General features: G+C 40.7%; 1 long non-coding RNA gene across 3 annotated transcripts in view; it reads right to left on the reverse strand.

Annotated features, from left to right (window-relative positions):
* Positions 1-8,667: 8,667 nt before the first annotated feature.
* Positions 8,668-21,142, reverse strand: part of LOC130369504 (uncharacterized) — a 49,442-nt gene continuing 36,967 nt past the window's right edge. For 2 of the 3 annotated variants that reach the window (XR_008892791.1, XR_008892793.1), the window contains exons 2-4: positions 15,724-16,070; positions 13,123-13,181; positions 8,668-8,870 (exon numbers count right to left, since the gene is read on the reverse strand). This is a non-coding gene — a long non-coding RNA (uncharacterized LOC130369504). Of the gene's footprint in view, positions 8,871-13,122; positions 13,182-15,723; positions 16,071-18,663; positions 18,685-21,142 lie in introns of those variants that run through there. The other variant, XR_008892792.1, reaches the window with a different exon arrangement.

Here is a 21,142-nt window from a genome sequence, read left to right on the forward strand (position 1 = left end):
CAAGTTCACAAAAAGCTAGCCACAGTGTTATGGTAATCTCACAACATAGCCATTTAGCCCCAAGACAAGCCCAGATCCTTCCTAAGCATGTCCATTACTGCCTGCCAGGTACGTACTAAAATCCACTTATGGTGGATAATCCCTTTAACGAAACCACACTGTCAAAGGCATAATGGTAAAAAAAAATACCACAATTCAGAATTGATGATTTTTGGACACTTCATTTAGTAAAATAATTTATAAAAAGCGATCAACAAGTCCCATCAAAACAAAAGTGGTACATATAAAAACTACAGATTACAGCACAAAAAATGAGCCCTCTGAAAAGGGCAAGTGTAAGCATATAAATTTTCGTACAAAAGTTATAATTTTTTATAAATAGTAAAATAACATAAAACCTATATACATGAGGTATAGTTTTAATGGTATGGACCTACAGAATAAACATAACACATAATTTTTAGCGAAAAGTGACCAAATTTATTTTTTTACATTTTGCCCCACAAATACAGTATTTTTCGCCCTATAGGACGCTCCGGCATATAAGACACACCCAATTTTAAATGAGAAAAACCTAGAATACAATGTAAAGAATAGGTCACAGTGATCTTCAACCAGCGGACCTCCAGATGTTGCAAAACTACAACTCCCAGCATGCCCGGACAGCTGTCCGGGCATGCCAGGAGTTGTAGTTTTGCAACATCTGGAGGTCCGCAGGTTGAAGACCACTGGTATAGGAAGTAATACTCCCGTTTCCCCACCGCTCCGGACCCATTACCGCTCGTCACCACTGCCCTGGATGTCGCCCTTCATCGCTGTTGCCGCGTCCCCAGGGTGTCACCGTCGCTCCATAACGTCTCTGCTGCCCGGTATCCTCACTCTCCGTCGCCGCCATCACATTGCTATGCACGCCGCTACGCAAGCCGCTACGCATGCCGCTCCTATTAGATGAAGGGGCGGCGTGTGCGACGACGTGATGACGACAAAGGAGAGCGCCGGCCATGCAAGGGATCCCAGCACGGAGCAGACACCGAGGAGGCAGGTAAGGTCCCTCCCTGTGCAGCCGGGTTAGTGTCACTTTCTCTTCAGACGCGGCGGTCAGCTTTGATCGCCGCATCTGAAGGGTTAATATAGGGCATCACCGCGATCGGTGATGTCCTGTATTAGTCGTGTGTCCCGTGCATTGATGGCTGCAGGGACCACTGCGATAGGTGTGTATTCGCCGTATAAGACGCACCAACTTTTCCCCCCCAGTTATGGGGAAGAAAAAGTGCGTCTTATACGGCGAAAAATATGGTACATATTTTTGTTTTCACCATAGATTTTGATTGTAAAATGTCATTAAAAATTACAATTGGTAGCACAAAAAACAACCCATCATATAGGTTTGTAGGTGGAAAATTTAAAGCGTTATGGCTATTAGAAGGCGAGGAGGCAAGATAGTAGCTCTGATAATAATGTTTCCAAATCTTAAATAAAATAAAAAAAATACTAAGAACGTATTTTATTATTTGGCTTTAATCAGTTAATAAATCTAGGTTATACAGTCCCTTTAAAAAGTAAATATATACAAACTAAAATGTTGTGAGTGCATATGTATTTACCCCCTTAACCGTGAAACCTCTAAATTAGGTTTGGTCCAACCAACAAGGCAGCCCACCTGGGTGAAATTCAAGGGTCACATGATGCGAGTATTGATATAATTTTTGTAAATTCTGAAAGGTCCCAGAGTTTACAATGCCATTAGGCAAGCAACACAAAGACCAAGGGGCAAAATTGAAAAAAAACTAAACATTTTGTAACTTTTAGGGATGTCAATTTCATGCAGTGCACTTTCCAGTAAAAATGACACCTTATGTTTATTCTGTAGACCGTATGATAAACAAATCAAACCTATATAAGTTGGGTATCATGTTAAACTTTTACGAAAATTGGCATGTTTAAAATTGTCCTCTTCTGACTGCTATAACTTTTTTATTTTTCCATATACAGGGATGTGTGAGGGCTCATTTTTTTGCGCTGTGATCTGTAATTTTTATTAGTACCATTTTTGTTTTGGTTGGACATTTTGATAACTTTTTATAAATTTTTATCAACTGCTCCAGCCTACCATGGCTGACAGAAGCATCGAGGCACAGATTGGACGGCGAGGAGGCAGGTAAGGGCCCTCCTGCCGTCCTTTCAGTTGATCGGGACACTGCGGTGGTCCCGATCAGCACCACTGAAAAACCGGGAAGTGGTTTTTAACATTTTAGACGCTGTGATCAACTTTGATCGTGGCGTCTTAGGAGTTACCGTGTTCCGTGATGTCCGGCATTAGCCAAGGATCATTCCGCTATGACCCAAGCTCAGCTTCTGAGAAGGGGAGCAGGACAAGGGCGTACAGGTACGCCCTTCATCCCCAAGAGTTAAATCCATTCAACAAAATGTAAACTAACGGTGATGGCAGTAAACGAAAATTTTAAACAACCACCGAAAGAGCTCCAAATATCCACAGTGATAGAAGTATATGTCCAGGACCAATAAAAGATACACACTCCACAAAATGAGGCTTCAGGGAAGATTGGGCAGAAGAAAACATTTCTTAAAGACAGACATAAGAAAACCCATTCAGAGTTCATCAAACAAACATGCGGGAGAAGACAGAAATGTAACTTTTTGGCCATCCTGAGAAATTGTCCACTTGAACAATTCTCATCACCCCAGGAACACAATTCCCACATTGAAACATGGTGGTAGCTGCTTTTCATTCCCAGGGACTGGAAAACTGATCAGGATTGAAGAAAAGTAGAATTCCTCTTGTGTTTAGTATGAAACCCCCATAAATCTGTAACTCTAGGAAAAAGTGCAAAAACAAGTGAAAAACAGCAACACAAAGGAAGGGCGGTTTGGTGAATAGTGTGGCATGGTACTGTAAGTCACCTGGGAAATCACAAACATTTTGCTTATTACCTTTCAAATTTGGCAAGCAACAAGAAAAGTTGCAAAATGAATGACAGTGACAAACTTAGCTCTACATACACTATTATTCTCTTATACAGTGGAAGGTGGTGCATTCTATCACATAAAAATGTCAATTTTGACATTTGCACCAAATGCTTAAATCTGGTAATAAAACCCCCCAGTAAGATTCAAATAGGGAAGCAACCTACAGAAATAATTAATTTGGGCCAGTGTCTTCATATCTGATCTGTTTTTTTTAATTTTTGCTGAACTTCCATATGCAGTCATAAACATTCTATTACACAATATCAATTTATAAAATGTGTTTTTGTCCATTATATAAGGTGTAATATGACTTTTAAATTGTATTACCGGATCAAAGAAAATTATAATGAAAATACTATTTCAGACTATGTTTCATGTGTTTTTTCTTCTATTACTAAATTATGGGTTTGAATAAAATGGCCACCCACAAGGGCATATTAAGCCAATCTCTATGACTGCTGTGGTCAATACAAGTATCCAAAAGAGCAGCCCTTTTTTGTTCACATTCTCCTAGATTAGATCATACATCACTCACCCAACAGTCCCAAAGGAGAGTTGCGGTTTACCCAATGTAGATTTTATATAAAACTGATAACACACAAAATGAAATTGAGAACACGTTCCAGGGTACATTTTATTTCAATATAAATAAAATGCACTAGTGGAAAAGCCAACTTTTTTAGACTGCAAAATATCAAAAACAGATGCCATTAAATCACAATTCCAAACAATTTGCCAGAATTAAAAATTCCCTTTTATCTTAAATGCTCAGTTAAAGAATGCATGGTTCCTATTATAGATGGAAATAAACATAAAATGTTTTACTAATATAACTAATGCAGGATAGTTGATGGGAAACAGACTGTGCTGGTGACTTGGAAGCTGAAGCATCATGAAAGATGAATGTGTGTTCTTCTTTCACTATTAAAGGGGTACTCCGGTGGAAAACTTTATTTTATTTTTAATCAACTGATGCCAGAAAGTTAAACAGATGTGTAAATTACTTCTATTTAAAAAAAAAAATCTTAAACCTTCCAGTACTTATTAGCTGCTGAATACTACAGAAGAAATTATTTTCTTTTTGGAACACAGAGCTCTCTGCTGACATCACGAGCACAGTGCTCTCTGCTGACATCTCTGTCCATTTTAAGATCTGACCAGAGTAGGAGAAAATCCCAATAGCAAACATATGCTGCTCTGGTCAGTTCCTAAAATGAATAGCGATGTCAGCAGAGAGCACTGTTCTTGTGATTTAGCAGAGAGCACTGTGTTCCAAAAAGAAAATAATTTCCTTTGTAGTATTCAGCAGCTAATAAGTACTGGAAGGATTAAGATTTTTTAATCGAAGTAATTTTACAAATCTGTTTAACTTTCTGGCACGAGTTGATTTCTGGCACGAGTTGATTACTCCACCGGAGTACCCCTTTAAGAACTGCGAAGAAGCCCATGAAGTACAAGCTGTGTATAGGACTTTTAATTGACTTCATCTTCTCCACATTTGTCTACAGCACCGCTCTTAAAATAAGAGGTGGAAAACTACCAGGAATTAAAGCATTTTCCACCAAAAATGTCTGGGTGACATCATAAAAATAAGAAAAATTGAATGGAACGAAATAAGAATCATGTTCTTTACTACTGGAAATATCAGGTATAATGAAATTTACAAAACAACATGTCCTTTTTACTTTGGTTTCTTTCAAAACTGATGTCGTTTGCTTGTCAAAAAAGGCCTAACTCATCAGGAAGGGAATCCAAGGGCACATGGATTAACTTTATTAGGTTTATTTTAGGCATGTGCTGTTCTGCCTTAAAGCAGTACTCTAGTGCTAACTATTCCTCATTCGTTGTGCCCGGGCTGAACAAAAAATGAAAATAAACTTTTTCTCACCTTCCTGTGTTCCTCCGGAGCACTGCTACAGCTGATTAGTCCTCTAGTACCGTCTTCTTTCTTCTTCCTGTGCACGGATCGTCACACGGCACTCAGCCTATCACCGGCCGCAGCGATGTCCCCTCTCAGCTGGTGATAGACTGAGCGCCGTGTGACGATCCGTGCACAGGAAGAAGGAAGAAGACGGGACCATAGGAGCGATCAGCTGTAGCAGCGCTCCAGGGGAACACAGGAAGGTAAGTGAAAGTTTATTTTCATTTTTTTTTCAGAGCCCGGGCACAATGAAGGAGGAATAGTAGGCACTAGACTACTCCTTTGAAGGGGTTATCCACCATAAGGTGATTTTAGTACATACCTGCCAGACAGTAATGGACATGCTTAACCCCTTAAGGACAAAGCACATGTTTACCTTAAGGACCAGAGCATTTTTTGCACATCTGACCACTGTCATTTTAAGAATTAACAACTCTCAACTGTTTTTACTTATGATTTTGATTCTGAGATTGTTTTTTCATGACATATTCTACTTGTAAATTTTTGCCAATACTTGCATCCATTCTTGGTGAAAAATTCAAAAATTTCATGAAAATTTTTAAAATGTGGCTTTTTTTCTACTTTGAAACTCTCTGCTTGTAAGGAAAATAGACATACCAAATAAATTATATATTGATTCACATATTCACTATGTCTACTTTATGTTTGCATCATAAAGTTGACATGTTTCTACTTTTGGAAGACATCAGAGGGCTTCAAAGTGCAGCAGCAAATTTAAAATTTTTCACAACATTTTCAAAATCGGAATTTTCCCAGGACCAGTTCAGCTTTGAAGGGGATTTGAGGGGCCTTCATATTAGAAATACTCCATAAATTACCCCATTATAAAAACTGCACCCCTCAAAGTATTCAAAATGATATGCAATAAGTGTTTTAACCCTTTAGGTGTTTCACAGGAATAGCAGCAAAGTGAAGGAGAAAATTCAAAATCTTCATTTTTTACACTCGCATGTTCTTGTAGACCCAGTTTTTGAATTTTTACAAGGGGTAAAAGGAGAGAAATCCCACCAAAATTTGTAACCCAATTTCTTTCGAGTAAGGAAGTACCTCATATGTGGATGTAAAGTGTTCTGCGGGCCCGGTAGAGGGCTCTGAAGGGAAGGAGTGACAATGGGATTTTGGAGAGTGAGTTTTTCTGAAATGGTTTTTGGGGGTCAAAAAAAACACATGGCATATTATTTTGAAAACTACATCCCTCAAGGAACGTAACAAGGTGTACAGTGAGCCTTAACACCCCAAACAGGTGTTTGTCGACTTTTCGTTAAAGTTGGATGTTTAAATTAATTTGTTTTTTTCACAAAAATGCTGGTTTTGCCCAAATTTTAAATTTTTTAAAGGGGTAATAGGAGAAAATGCCCCCCAATATTTGTAATGCCATCTCTTCTGAGTATGAAAATACCCCATGTGTGGACGTTAAGTTCCCTGCGGGCGCACTACAATGCTCAGAACAGAAGGAGTCACATTTGGTTTTTGGAAAGCAAATTTAGCTGAAATTGTTTTTAGGGGGCATGTCACATTTAGGAAGCCCCTATGGTGCCAGAACAGAAAAAAAAACAATAACAAGGGGTACAGTGAGCCTTAAAGGGGTACTCCGGTGCTTAGACATCTTATCCCCTATCCAAAGGATAGGGGATAAGATGCCTGATCGCGGGGGTCCCGCCAGTGGGGACCCCTGTGATCTTGCATGCAGCACCCAAGTTAAAATCAGTCCCCGGAGCATGTTCGCTCCGGGTCTGATTACCGGCGACCACGAGGCCGGCGGCGTGTGACGTCATGCCTCCGCCCCCGTGTGACGTCACGCTCCGCCCCTCAATGCAAGCCTATGGGATAGGGGATAAGATGTCTAAGTGCCGGAGTAACCCTTTAACACCAACAGGTGCTTGATAAATGTTCATTAAAGTGGGATGTGAAAAGTAAAACTGTAATTTTTTACACTAAAATGCTGGGGTAAACCCCAAATTTTTAATTTTCCCAAGTGGTAATAGGAGAAAATGCCCCCGTAAATTTGTAAATACATTTCTTCAGAGTAAGGACATACCTCATATTTAACATAAACTGCTCTGCAGGTGCACACCAGGTCTCAGAAGAGCAGGAGTGGCATTCAGCTTTTGGAGAATTTTGTCAGGGGCCTTGAGCATTTACACCATGGAGCCAGAACAGCGGGACTCCCCCTCAAGTGCCATCATTTTGGAAACTACACCCCTCATGGAACATTATAAGGGGTACAGTGAGTATTATGTTTGGAACATTGGGCTGTAAAATGACAAAATAGGGTTTTTTTTCCACTAAAATGCCAGTGTTACCCCAAATTTTTCATTTGCACAAGGGGTAATAGGAGAAAATGCCCCCCAAATGTTGTAACCCCATTTCTTCTGAGTATGGAAATACCTCATATGTGGACGTAACATGCTGTGCGGGCGCTCTACAGGGCTCAAGAGTCATAGAGTTATGTTTGAATTTGAGGCCTATGGCTTATCATTAGCTGACAGTTACATACATTCAGCAGAAAATAAAAGAAAGGAATACCACCATGTGACCCCATTCCACACAGTGCACCCCCAGGGGAAGGTGTATAGGGGGGAACTGGACATTTGGAATGGACGAGTGTTCCCTAGATTTATTTTCCAACCAGAAATGGATGAAGTGTACTATGGCGGGGGGGGGATGAAAATTGCAATTTGACTACTGATATGCCAATTTTGTTCCCATAGTGATGACACCGAGCATAGCCAAAAGTATAAAATACGCCCGCCCCAAACCCTATCCTCTGAATCATCATTTTGTGTGGCCGACCCTAACCTGAGGCAACATAAAAAAGTCCCCGATGTTAGTGACTCTGTGACCCATGACCCATTTTTGGAAAAAATACTGCCAAAGGTCTTATCAGGTTTTTATTTTTGATAAAAGAGTTTTTGGGGCATTCAAGTCGTTTATGGAGGTAACTTTGGAATGTACTCTGGACTTATGGGAAATTAAAATGAAAAGGGGAAATGTAGTACTCCATGGATGTGTGATACTCCCTGAAGCAGTTTTTAATGCAGAGGCCCGGATGATCGGGGGAAGTGTCACATTGAGAGGTGGTGTCCTTCCGTATTCCCCTCTTGTGACACACTCTGCATTTTTTCTGGGATCGTTCCTTCTTTTCAGTGTGGGGGACCTCACCTGGAAAGTGCTGGCCTGGGACGATCCTGGCACCTATATTTACAGTTCCTTGGGAACTCCAGCCTGCTCTTTCCCAGTCGCCAAAGATCAGGGCCCTTAGGACTTCTTGGAACTGGAGGAATTTCCTTGTGTTGCCAGCGTACTGGGACAGTACAAAAGAGGACACAGTAGATCCAGTAGCCATCTTAACAATTGGCAAATGAAGGGCATGGAGCAATGATGATAGAATAACTATAGAATAAAAGTATTTACTGAAGTTACATCCTCGGTCACATATATATTATTATAGGGCACTATAAGTAAGGAAAGTATATAAGGGGCATTAGGGACCACCATACAGTAGCATACAACCGTGCGGCTAGATTACATGGGGGGGTTCCGTGGAACCACAACCTACAGACTCAATTTGCCATAAGTCTTTTAACCACACTGGGATACCTGTCTGCTCACATGGGGTCAACTGAATGTACCCCCAAAGTGATCAACAGGGTAAAAGAAGGGACCACACCTTGAACCTACCACCAAGGGGGCTACACAACACACACACTCTCAGTGACACCCATAAAGTTCCAAAATGTATTGTTTATTATACATAAACATAAATTAAGGTATAATATTGTGATAAGGTAAATTACAAAAATGCCAGAAAAATCATAGTTGAATGGGGTGAGAGGTATACCGTAATGTCTTGAGGTCAGACAAAAAAATGATATAAAAATTCACAAGGATATAGAGACAGTAAAAATAATTTTTGCAGGCGATCACATCTCCCAATTCCCTATAAACAAAATGAGAAAAAGAAAATTATCAAAATCAGCAATCTGAGAAAGTAGAAAAAGGTCACAAATACACGACTATGTACAACAAGCGTATCTGGGTTTGGAAATGGTAAAATCGTCATTAAGTCCCTTTGGATGCAGCGTTTGCAATTCATGTATCCATTCTAACTCATGATGTTTTAAGATACTAGTTTTAATGTGCTATTTTAGGCTGATATATTTTTGCGCCTTGGACCTCAATTTTATTTAAAAACACTATAACATGAAACCACATCTTTTACCCCACCACCAGCTGGTTGTTGTTCTTAGTTATGACTTTTTCTCTTCTGAGCTTTTTGTAAAAACCTATTTTATCCAAACAATTTTTTAAGAAAACTCATATTAGCAAGAGGACTTTAGTTTTTAAGTTGTGACTGACCCATCTCTATCTTTTAATACATCTCTTCAAAGTTTGATGTATCTCATTGACTTATACTGGATCAAGGAAGCCTGACTCAACTTTATAAGGTTTCCATTTGGTTTTGTTTGAAATGGGCACTGTCACACACAGAAACTTTTGATATGTTTTAAAGCATGCAAAGTATGCAAAACCTAGTCCTGCTGTGTCCATGCGTCATGGACCCACTTCCTTGATTGACAGCTGAGTGCAGGGCTCACAGCTGGAGGAAAAATCCTCCCACTGTCAGCTTGTGTCCCGTTACTGTCAGTGAGGACAAGCTGGGAGTTGTAGTTTTGCTAATGCTAGGGGAGATGTGAGCAGACAGCATACTGAGGGAGGGGGCGGAGACCTGCACAGTGAGACCACGCCCCCTCCCTTTGAGAGGAATTCAGACTAGTGAGCTAAATTAAAAGTGTAATAAAAAAATAAAGGTGCTAGACACATAAAAATTATATGTACATGGTCAGGATTAGGTACTGAGTGATATATTTAAAAAAAAAGTTTTTTTGTTGGATCTGACGGGTACACTTTAATGCTACAAATTGGCAATTGGCTATACCTGCTGAAAAATGACTGGAGGTTCAAGGAATGGTGGAACAGAGCTCTATTTCCAACTATCAATATATTTTAGGGAATGGTACTTGTTTTGTTGTTTTAAAAAAATGGAAAAAAAATCCCTATGTGTGTATTACTTTCTTGTGTGACTAATACTTTTTCAATTTTATGTTAATATTGGGTTTGCATGGAGTTTTCTTCATTGGAGTAGTTACATACTGTTATCTTCCCTTCCTCATATTTTCTCACTCCACCAATATCCATGAATGGGAAAATACTTGTCAGACTCCACTATTTTATGTTCTTTCCCTTTTCCTTACAGAGGCGTCTGTTGGCAGGTGTATACAGTATGTGCAGTCATTTGGCAACTAAACTTCACTCAGGGTGGGGAAGAAATAACTGTTGGAAATGGTTTTATGGTAAATATTATAGTAAGAATAGGACAATTTTGTATTTTAATTGTAGAGCGTTTAATCTCTATCATTAAAAAAACATTTTAGTAGATTAGCACAGTGTCATTAAGTGGATTATTTAAATGCCCAAATAATTTACCATAATACATTTGTTGCTTTATTCTATTGGCACTCTCTAAGGGCACATTCACATGGCAGATTTATCAGGTCAAAATTATCCACCACAGAATCCACATCAAATTGCTGAAGCATACCCTTGAATTTCTGTAGTTTTCCACTTACATGCCACATTCATATGATGGAGCGAAACCATATCCTGGCTACTTAAATAATAGAAATGTGAAGGTTTTTTAATGCAGTTGATGCAGATTTTAGAACAAATATGCACAGTTTCCTCAAGGATTGCATATTTCTTAAAGTGGTACTCTGGCGGAAAACATTTTTTTTTTTTTTTTTTTAATGAACTGGTGCCAGAAAGTTAAACACATTTGTAAATTACTTCTTTTTAAAAATCTTAACCCTTCCAGTACTTATCAGCTGCTGTATGCTTCACAGGAAGTTCTTTTCTTTTTGGATTTCTTTTATGTCTGACCACAGTGCTCTCTGCTGACACCTCTGTCCATGTCAGGTACTGTGTAGAGTACAAGCAAATCCCCATAGCAAACCTCTCCTGTTCTGGACAGTTCCTGATACGGACAGAGGTGTCAGCATAGAGTACTTTGGTCAGACAGAAAATAAATAAAAAAAAGAAAATAAAAATGTAGGGAGGTAGCTGCAACCAAAAATGTGATTGTATGGAATTCACTGCCAGATGAGTACTCACGCCAAGGTTGTGTAACCCATACAACCTTATTTACATATAGAAGAGGTGTATATATGGATATATATACTGATTGCGTATTTTCTCAAATTTGGGCTTATATAGTTAGTTAAATACTAAATAGTTGTAAATAAATTGCTTGATGTGTTGGTGGCATAAGGTGAAAGAAAGAAAAGGATGTGATATATATATATATATATATATATATATATATATATATATATATCCAGATATATATCACATCCTTTTCTTTCTTTCACCTTATGCCACCAACACATCAAGCAATTTATTTACAACTATTTAGTATTTAACTAACTATATAAGCCCAGATTTGAGAAAATACGCAATCAGTATATATATATCCATATATCCACCTCTTCTATATAAAAAAAGAAAAGCACTTCCTGTGAAGTATACCGCAGCTGATAAGTACTGGAAAGATTAAGATTTTTAAATAGAAGTAATTTACTAATCTGTTTAACTTTGTGGTTCCAGTTGATTAAAAAAAATATATATTTTACACTGGAGTACCCATTTAACAATGAATTGCCCTGGGCTTGGTCACCTATCAAGACCTGTCAGCAGTTTTACAGGACCCAAACTGCTGAAAGATTTCCCTTAAAGGGGTAGTCCAGTGGTGAAAAACGTATCCCCTATCCTAAGGATAGGGGATAAGTTTGACATTGCGGGGGGGTCCGACTGCTGGGGTCCCCTGTGAGCTCTCTGTACGGGGGCCAGGCTCTCCGGCCAGATAGCGGGTGTCGACCACCGCCCGAAGCGGCGGCCGACACGCCCCCTCAATACATCACTATGGCACATGCGCTCCGGCTCTGCCATAGAGTTGTATTGAGGGGGCATGTCAGCCACCACTTTGTGCAGTGGTCGACACGCCCCCTTCCCGCGGGCTGTGGGGGCCCCGTACAGGAGATCCCGGGGGGCCCCAGCGGTCGGACCCCCCGCGATCTGCAACTTATAAGTTGATCACCACTGGACTACTCCTTTAAGTAACTTCTGCTCATATACTTTAGATAATGAACCGCAAACAGGCTGTGTTTATTTATTTATTTTAAATGCCACTGCAGTTTTTGGACAAAAGCCAGAAGTGTATTCATAAGGAATGGAAAATATAAAGCAAGGACTTATACTTCTTCCTACTGAATCTACTGGCTTTGGCTTTAAAACTGCAGTCGCAGGTTTCAAAAAAGTTAAAACGCAGCCTAAAATGGATCCAAGGGTTTCATTTCAATTTCCATTGTTCTGTATTCTTTGACATATCTTTAAAAGTGTTATCCAAGAATCCCAAATGTTTCTGTGAAAAATAGGGTGTCTGCACCCTATTGTTGTTTCAAAACACCTAGGGGGTTGTTCCTAGACACTATCTGTTGATGTTTTTTTCTTTGCTCTCTCTGCTGCTCCTCCTACCATTGTGTTGCCTCCAGTGGATGTCTAAGCTGGGCTGTCATGCTACACAAGACAAGTGATAGCTGTTTTATACCCGAAGACTACAATTTGCACCACCTCTTGTTGGTTAGTGCTGTGGACCAAGCATGCTTGCTTTATAAGGGTGAAGAAAGCAAGACTGTGTATGATTACTGAGTATCAGTAATAGCACCCACATATACTATAACAGTGATCTCCTCAGTGCTGTCTGTCAGTAAAAGTGCCCACATACAGAGGCATAGCTTGTAGCTTTGGGGCCCTGATGCAAAATCTGCAACAGGGCCCCATAGGTCAATTATTGTACTGCTCTCTTATGGGGCAGATGTGCTTTGGGGCCCCCTTTGGCACCAGGGCTCCGGTGCAACTGCTACCTCTATAGCAACGCCCCTGCCACATATACTATAACAGTGATCTTTTCAGTGATGCCTGTCAGTAATAACGGCCACATATACTAACAGTGATCTCCTGTGCTGCCTGTCAGTAACAACGCTGATTTTATTCTTTACACAGTAATAGTTTTCCTCTTAATGCCCTGCACTGTACAAATGCCCATTTTGTGCCCCTTACTATGTAATAATGCCCACCTTCATGCTTCTTACTGTACTACAGATCACAACATAAAAATATGAGCCCTCATGCAGCCCTGTATATGGAAAAATGAAAAAGTTATAGGGGTCATATTTTAAACAAAAATATTTTGTTAAAAAGTCAGAATTTTTTAAAACTAGTACAATAATAGAAAAGCATATAATATGGGGATCATTTAAATCGTATTGACCTACAGATTAAAGAGAACATGTCAGTTTTACTGTAAAGTGAATTGCATAAAAACTAGAATCCTCCAAAATTTGCAAAATTGCGGTTTTCTTTTCAATTTCCCACAAAATAATATTTTTTTGGGTTGCGCCATACATTTTATAGTAGACTGAAAGGTGTTATTACAAAATACAATTGATGGTACAAAAAAAAAACAAGCCTCATATGGGTCTGTGGATGGAAAAATATAAGAGTTGTGGCAAAAATCTAAATTAGCGGTGTCCTCAAGGGGTTAAAATCTTAAATAACCCCCCCATAATATCTGTTAGTGGTTCCACACTGGTTAGAAACATGTAAAACATAACGTTTAATCGTGCTATTTAAAACAACAGAATCCCCACTGACATGCAAACAACAAGGAGATAGGTCAAGGAGGCCCAGAGGCCACAACTAGCGATGATAGTTGGAGTCAAACAGTTCAGTGGCCTGAATAGAGACAAAAGTGGGGTGACCGGGAAAAATGTGGAGACCAGGTGGGGTGGGGCTATAACCCTAGTATACCCTGCCAGGGGAGATGTTGTGCCCACTAGCCCTGCTCGCTCAGGGAGCTGTCGGGGCACTCGTCCTTGAAAGGACGACCCCTGCCCCGGTCTATCCCTTGGTCAGCCCCTAAACTAGAACAAGTGTATAGCCATACAAGTACTGGAGGACATCTTCAGTAACAACAAGGTTTGAACATCTGATTGATAGGTGGTATTATGGGGAGTCATGGCAGTTAAACAGTTTACTTTCCATTAATAAATATATATGAAAACGTGTTTATTTTACAACTGTGATACAGTGAGGCAGCTTTATGATCCTGGATTACGCCTTTCACATGAGTTCAATGAGTTCAAGGGAAATTCCATCTGTACTTGCTCTATGGATTTCTAGAACAGAGTAACTTTAGTATGCGTAAATTCCCTTTAGAACGATTCAGACATTATTATAGCTTGCAGTCTTTAGCACTACATTTCCTCAGTAGTGGGATTTACACTTTTTAGGATTTTCAGACAATATAGAGGTTCTCAGAAGATACCCCCATTAAGAGATGACTAGCTATCCTCCTCCTGATTAGAATCATAGTGGCTGGTCCACATAACATAAAAGGATTGTCTAAAGTGGACAATCCCTTCAAGAAGGGGCTGCAGTTTTTTTGCTGAACAATCACTACAGTTGGGTATTTCTACCAAAGTTCTAAACACTGGCCTGTGAATGGATACAACATATGTGAACACTATTAATATTAGTAGAGGACTGGGTAATAACGGCACAGCTGGCTCTCCGGACATATCTATTTTAGGGAATACTTGTATCAACCATGTTATAACAATTTTGAAGGAACTTTTACTGCCTGCACTCACAGTATGAGAGAGTATACGTATACACTCCATTCACGGGGAAAACCCCATGTTTATTCCACATTTTTATTTAGAAGAATAATAGAGAATCGTCACAAAACAGAATTTAAAGATAAGATGTTTCAGAATCGTTATTTTATGAGGAATGAAAGTATATAAAGGGGTATTCCGGCCTTAGAATTCTTATCCCCTATCCAAAGGATGTGGCATAAGATGTATGATCACGGGGCTCCCGCCCCTGGGACCCCCACAATCTCCGTGCAGCTCCCGGCATTCTGTGTTGGGCACGGCTCCTGAGAGGGAGACGTGACATCACACCATGCCCTCTCCATTCATGTCTATGAAATGGGATGGCCATCACACCCCCTCCCATAGACATGAATGGAGGGGGTGTGGCGTGACATCACGTCTCCCTCTCTGGAGCCGTGCCCGACACAGAATGCCGGGAGCTGCACAGAGATCGTGGGGGTCCCAGGGGCGGGAGCCCCGTGATCATACATCTTATGCCACATCCTTTGGATAGGGGATAAGATTTCTAAGGCTGGAATACCCCTTTTAAGAGGATTTCTTAAAGGGAGCACTGACACCTGCCCCATCCAGCAATCAGCTGTTTGCCTACATTCACAACGAAACAGAGCAGAAAGCAGACTGTACACAGTGTAGTGGCCATACTGGGTTACTGCAATTCATTCAACATTGACAAGAATTACAGCTGAGCTGCAGTAACCCTGCACAGCCACTACACAAGGTACGGAACTGTCTGCTCCCTGCTAACTGTGTATGCAGCGCAGGCAGAATAAAAATTAAGTCACATTAGCTATGTTCTGGAAAGGATAAATGTATATATGGTTAGTTGTGGCATGAACTGGGCCTTGTAATTGAAATCTTTTGTAAAAAGAATGCAATAACCGGTCATTATAAGTGAATAACCATGGTGCAATACATACATAAATGTTAGTATCAACCTATAGGGTAACATAAATTCAGTCATTCATATAAGATTATTCTTAGCTGTCATTGATATCTGACCTTAGCTGATTTCACATCAATGTAGACCACATACTATATAATAGAAAAAAGAACATATTGGAAAACACTTAGGATAGCAGTAAAATGTCCCTGGTGGAGCTGGCACCGGTTTTGAACCAGGAGTTCCCACTTTTACTGGCCTAGGCTTGAAACACATTTTCTTCTCTCTTCCCTGGGAACATCCAAATGTGGTTTAAGGTTCCGCCAGCTGCAGAATCCAACATCTGATAAAGTTACAAGTAGAATGAATATGCTTAGAATTCAGTGAGTGTGGGTGCAGCATCACTAGACATGAAGATCTTACTTGGCCCCTATGTTACTGGGACAGGAATGCCATTAAAAGGTACCTGAAAAAAATAAATGGGACTCAGAAACAATCTATCTATTCTAGACATTGACGGACAGATGGATAGATAGATAGACAGACAGTAAATATTTACAAAGAAAAATCCCTAATGTTTTTAAGCATTGGAAAGTAGAATGCTAATCCGAGTACTGTATAATAATAAGTTCCACCATGGCCCACAGTAATATTTCTATTTAGAAAAATCACTCAACTTTGCTTATATGGAGGACAAAGACTTCTGCTGATCTCTGCAAATTCGATTCCTCTCATAAAACACATGGATGGGCCATGTCCCCAGCACAGGAGCTGCTGATACTAAGAGGCTCTCTCCTTTGGTTCATAGAGGTAAATCTTGAGACACCATCCTCTTTTGATGTTCATATCACCTAAAATGATGTATGTATTGGGCTTGCGCTGATGCGACAATTTCCTCAAGGCTTTTAATGTCCCTGTCTCTACCTTGTTCTTTACTAGATAGCTAGCACTCAGGTTGTTTTTCTGGTAATATTTGTATCCTAGGAAATTGCAGTGTTTATGCAACCTTCGCTTTCAAAACCTTCACAAAGCTACAGATGTAGCAAACATTGGCATTGAATGCATTACATACTAAGATTCAGCAGACTTTAGCTAGACCTTTTCATTGGTATGTGTTGATGTTGTGAATGTTTAAAACATACTACATGTCAAGTTAAAGTTTGCAGCATCTGTACAATTTTATGACTGGAGATGAGCACATTTTAAAAAAAATATTTCTTGCCTACAGAGAGCCTCAATAGGGGTGTAGAACACTTTGTCTTGCTGTAACACGAATATGGAGTGTGCTGGGTTAGTGAAATAATACTGTTATTCAGTATGAAATGCAGATCAGGCGTCGCAATTGGAGTCAGTGTCGCAGAGAGGCACAATGACAGAGCCTGTAGGTGGCATCAGTATGAGGAGACCATATAGTGGCTGAATGACACAGCATGTAGTTGGTGGCAGCATGAGGAGACCATTTATTGGCTGAATTACACAGCGTGGAGGTGGCGACAGCTTGAGGAGACCATATAGTGTCTGAATGACACTGCCTGGAGATGACGGAAGCATGAGGAGACCATATAGTGGCTGAATGACACAGCCTGGATGTGGTGGAAGCATGAGGAGACCATATAGTGGCAGAATGACACAGCGTGGAGGTGGCGGCAGCATGAGGAGACCATATAGTGGCTGAATGACAGCATGGAGGTGGCGGCAGCATGAGTAGAACAAATGGTGGCAGTTAGTGTTGCTCACGAATATTCGCAATGCGAATTTTATTCGCGAATATCGCATATTCGCGAATTCACGAATATTCGCGAATATAGCACTATATATTCGTAACTTTTTTTTTTCACAGTACACATCACAGTGATCATCCCTCTCTGCTTCCAGATTGTGTGGTGTAAAGAAGGCTCTAATACTACTGTGTGAGACTGGCGTAGGAATTTTTGCATATGCTGATTTTCACATATGCTAATTTAGCGCATATGTGAATTTTTGTATATGGTAATTTTCGCATGTGCGAAAATTTGCATATAAGCAAAATAAAACGCGAATTTTACGAATATGCAAATTTAGCGAATATATGACGAATATTCGTCCATGTATTCGCAAAAATCGCGAATTTGAATATGGCCTATGCCGCTCAACACTAGTCTTGATGAATCTCCCCCATTGAGCCTGCCAGAGCCGCAGTGATCTGTGTAAGAAACCTATGGGCCCAGACTGTTAGGATCACCAAATGATATTACAAATACTGAGTGTCTGGTTAGGAGAAACAAATATAATGTACCCACAGGGAGTCAGCCATTTTAATAAAAATTGCCAAAAATCCCTGAGATAAGTCATGCAGAATATGTTAAAAAGGTTTTTGGATTTTCAGCCAATCAGAAAGCAGCACTACTCAAATAGAACTCCCGTGAGGTCACACATGTGATGTCATCACCTTTGTCATCAGTGAGGGGCCTAAACTGTAGGAACCTAGGAATACACATTCATACCCGCCTGTGACTGGTAAGTATCACATCTTTTTGGTCTTTAGTGCAGTTCCATGTGCATTTCTATAATAAACATGTAACTAATCTCTCTTTTCTTTTCCTATCTTAGATGCACACCTTCCAGGCTGTGGGGCAGCACATACACGGCGGACACATTGGCCCAAATTCTAGAGGTAACCTCCTTTAGTATGCCCAGAGGAAGGGCAGTACAGTAGCCATGGATTCCCTACAGGTTTCCTCCCCTCTGGAGGTTTTTCCTGTCCTGAGTTAGTTACTGTCCGCTCTTTGTGAGTGATGGAGGTTACATAAAATCCCTACACAAACATTTTGGTAAATAATAAATAAAGTTCCCCTTTGTTTAAACTGTTCTTTGACTTGTTCGACTCATTTATTTTATTTCTGTGTGTGAAAAATTGTGTTAGCAAAATGTGGATGACAGAAGTGTCCAAAACTGCTGCCCGGTCTGTATCATGTGATGAGGTGAGAGGCGGCTGATGCTGGGGGGTACAGTTGTACAGGCAACCGAAGGGCACCCAGCAAGTTCTGATGTCTTATGCCCCGAAATGGTTGGCTACTCACTGTGTCAGAAGATTCTCATCCTCTATATGAAGACAATCAGGGATCAAAACCTGTGGAGAGGAAAAGTTGACCAGTTGTCCATAGCAACCAATCAGATCACTTCTTCTAGTTTTCAGAGGTCTTGTTGAGAATGAAAGAAGCAATCTGATTGGTTGCTATGGGCAACTTTTACCCTGCACGGGTTTTGATAAATCTCCCCAATAATTATTACAACCATGTCACACACTTAGGGTTGCCACATGGTTGGTATTTTACCAGCACAGCTGGTATTTTAGACACCCTGCTGGTATTTTAGACACCCTGCCAGTATTTTTAATATATATATATTAATATATATATATATATATATATATACACACCTGGGCTGTGATATGTAGAGATGAAGAGGCGAGAGCTAACCCCGCCGCTTCCCTCTGCCAACTGAGCTCTGATTGGTGAAGATTTCTCCCTCACACACAGGAGCTCAGCACACTCAGCACAAAGGGAGAAGATTAACTCCTTAAAGACCACGGGCGTACCATGCTCCCTGGTACTTAAGGACCAAGGGCGTACCTGTGCGTCTGTGGGAATTTCCGTCAACCCCGTGCGCCGCGCCGGGCAAGGACCGGACCGGGATGACTGCTGATATTTATCTGCAGGCATCCCGTGCCAATGCCCAGGGAGGTCCTGAGACCCACCCACTGTTGTCCGGGCAAAGCAGGGGATCCGTTGGTGACCGGCGCCGGAGGTCACTTACCCTCGGCGGCGATGACATGCGGCAGGCTCCATGGATCCTACGGAAGCCGGTGAGTAGTTGCCTAGCAACATCTGGAGGGCTACAGTTTGAGACCACTATACAGTTGTCTCTAAACTGTAGCCCTCCAGATGTTGCAAAACTACAACTCCCAGCATGCCCAGACAGCTGATTGCTGTTTGGGCATGCTGGGATTTGTAGTTTTGCAACAGCTTGAGGGCTACAGTTTGGAGATCACTGTGCAGTGGTCTCTGAACTGTGGCCCTCTAGATCTTGCAAAACTACAACTCCCAGCATGCCCACACAGCAGTTTGCTGTCTGGGCATGCTGGGATTTGTAGTTTTGCAACATCTGGAGGGCCACAGTTTGGAGATTACTGTGCAGTGGTCTCTAAACTGTAGCCCTCCAGATGTTGCAAAACTGCAAATCCCAGCATGCCCAAAGAGCAAACAGCTGTCTCGGCATGCTGGGAGTTGTAGTTGCATACCTCCAGCTGTTGCATAACTACATCTCCCAGCATGCCCTTCGGTGATCAGTACATGCTGGGAGTTGTAGTTTTGCAACAGCTGGAAGCACACTGGTTGGAAAATACTGAGTTAGGTAACATCTCCCTGACGAAGGAAGCCGTGCTTCTGAAACGCGTTGGAGGTATCTTGGATCTAATCCTGTACCGTAGTGACGTCACGACATCGGTCTCCAGCAAACCGCGAACCGGGGCTACCACGGTAGAGAACGCCACCGGCCGGAGCATACTCCCGCAATCCCCAACTAGGATCTTTGGTAAAAGAATACGCACTCTCCGCAACATCTCAGAACAAGAGGAAGTGCGGGCATCACCGCCAAGAAAAACAATCACACAAAAACGCAAGCAAAACGCAAGTAAAATCTTTAAAGTGATTGCACTATAAGTCCAATATTCTGTGCACATCCATAGGTATATGTTTATAAGTGAACTAGACATCTATACTGTACGTCTCAGTTAGATCTGCTCGTATCTAAATGGACATTCTTTGACTTGTAGTGCCACCAGCCAAACAACAGGATTTCACCACCAATAATATACTAATACAGCTAAATTCCTGGAACACGCTGGAACCCATATAAATAAGCATACCTATAGGTACATTCAGTACTGTATCATTTATTTATTAATATATACACAATACTGTTAATAAATAATATATATATATATATATATATATATATATATATATATATATATATATAGGGGAATATGCAAAGCAGCTCATTACACAACCTTTTCAGGTAGTGTTCCCTGGCATCAGCTTAGCTCCTGTTAAGGAATATAAAAAGCTGAACGGGATATATGCCAAGCCAGACTACTCCCCAAAAGGGAAGTTTCGGGGAGTAGTCTGGCTTGGCATATATCCCGTTCAGCTTTTTATATTCCTTAACAGGAGCTAAGCTGATACCAGGGAACACTACCTGAAAAGGTTGTGTAATGAGCTGCTTTGCATATTCCCCTACCCAGAATGCCTGCGGAGTGCTAAATAGCCTAACCTGAATCTCCGTTACACCTGAAGAGGTGTCCTCTCCCTGAGGAAAGTACTGACCCCCTTTTATATATATATATATATATATATATATATATATATATATATATATATATATATCTCACACACACATATTTTCAGTGCACCCTAAAAAACAACTTAAAGAATAACCCTGCAAACATTTATACCACACTTACAGTTTGATCTTCTTCTTTTAGCCAGGTAGGTGTAT

Source organism: Hyla sarda, chromosome 4 (genome assembly GCF_029499605.1).
Source record: "Hyla sarda isolate aHylSar1 chromosome 4, aHylSar1.hap1, whole genome shotgun sequence".
Lineage (NCBI taxonomy): Eukaryota > Metazoa > Chordata > Amphibia > Anura > Hylidae > Hyla > Hyla sarda.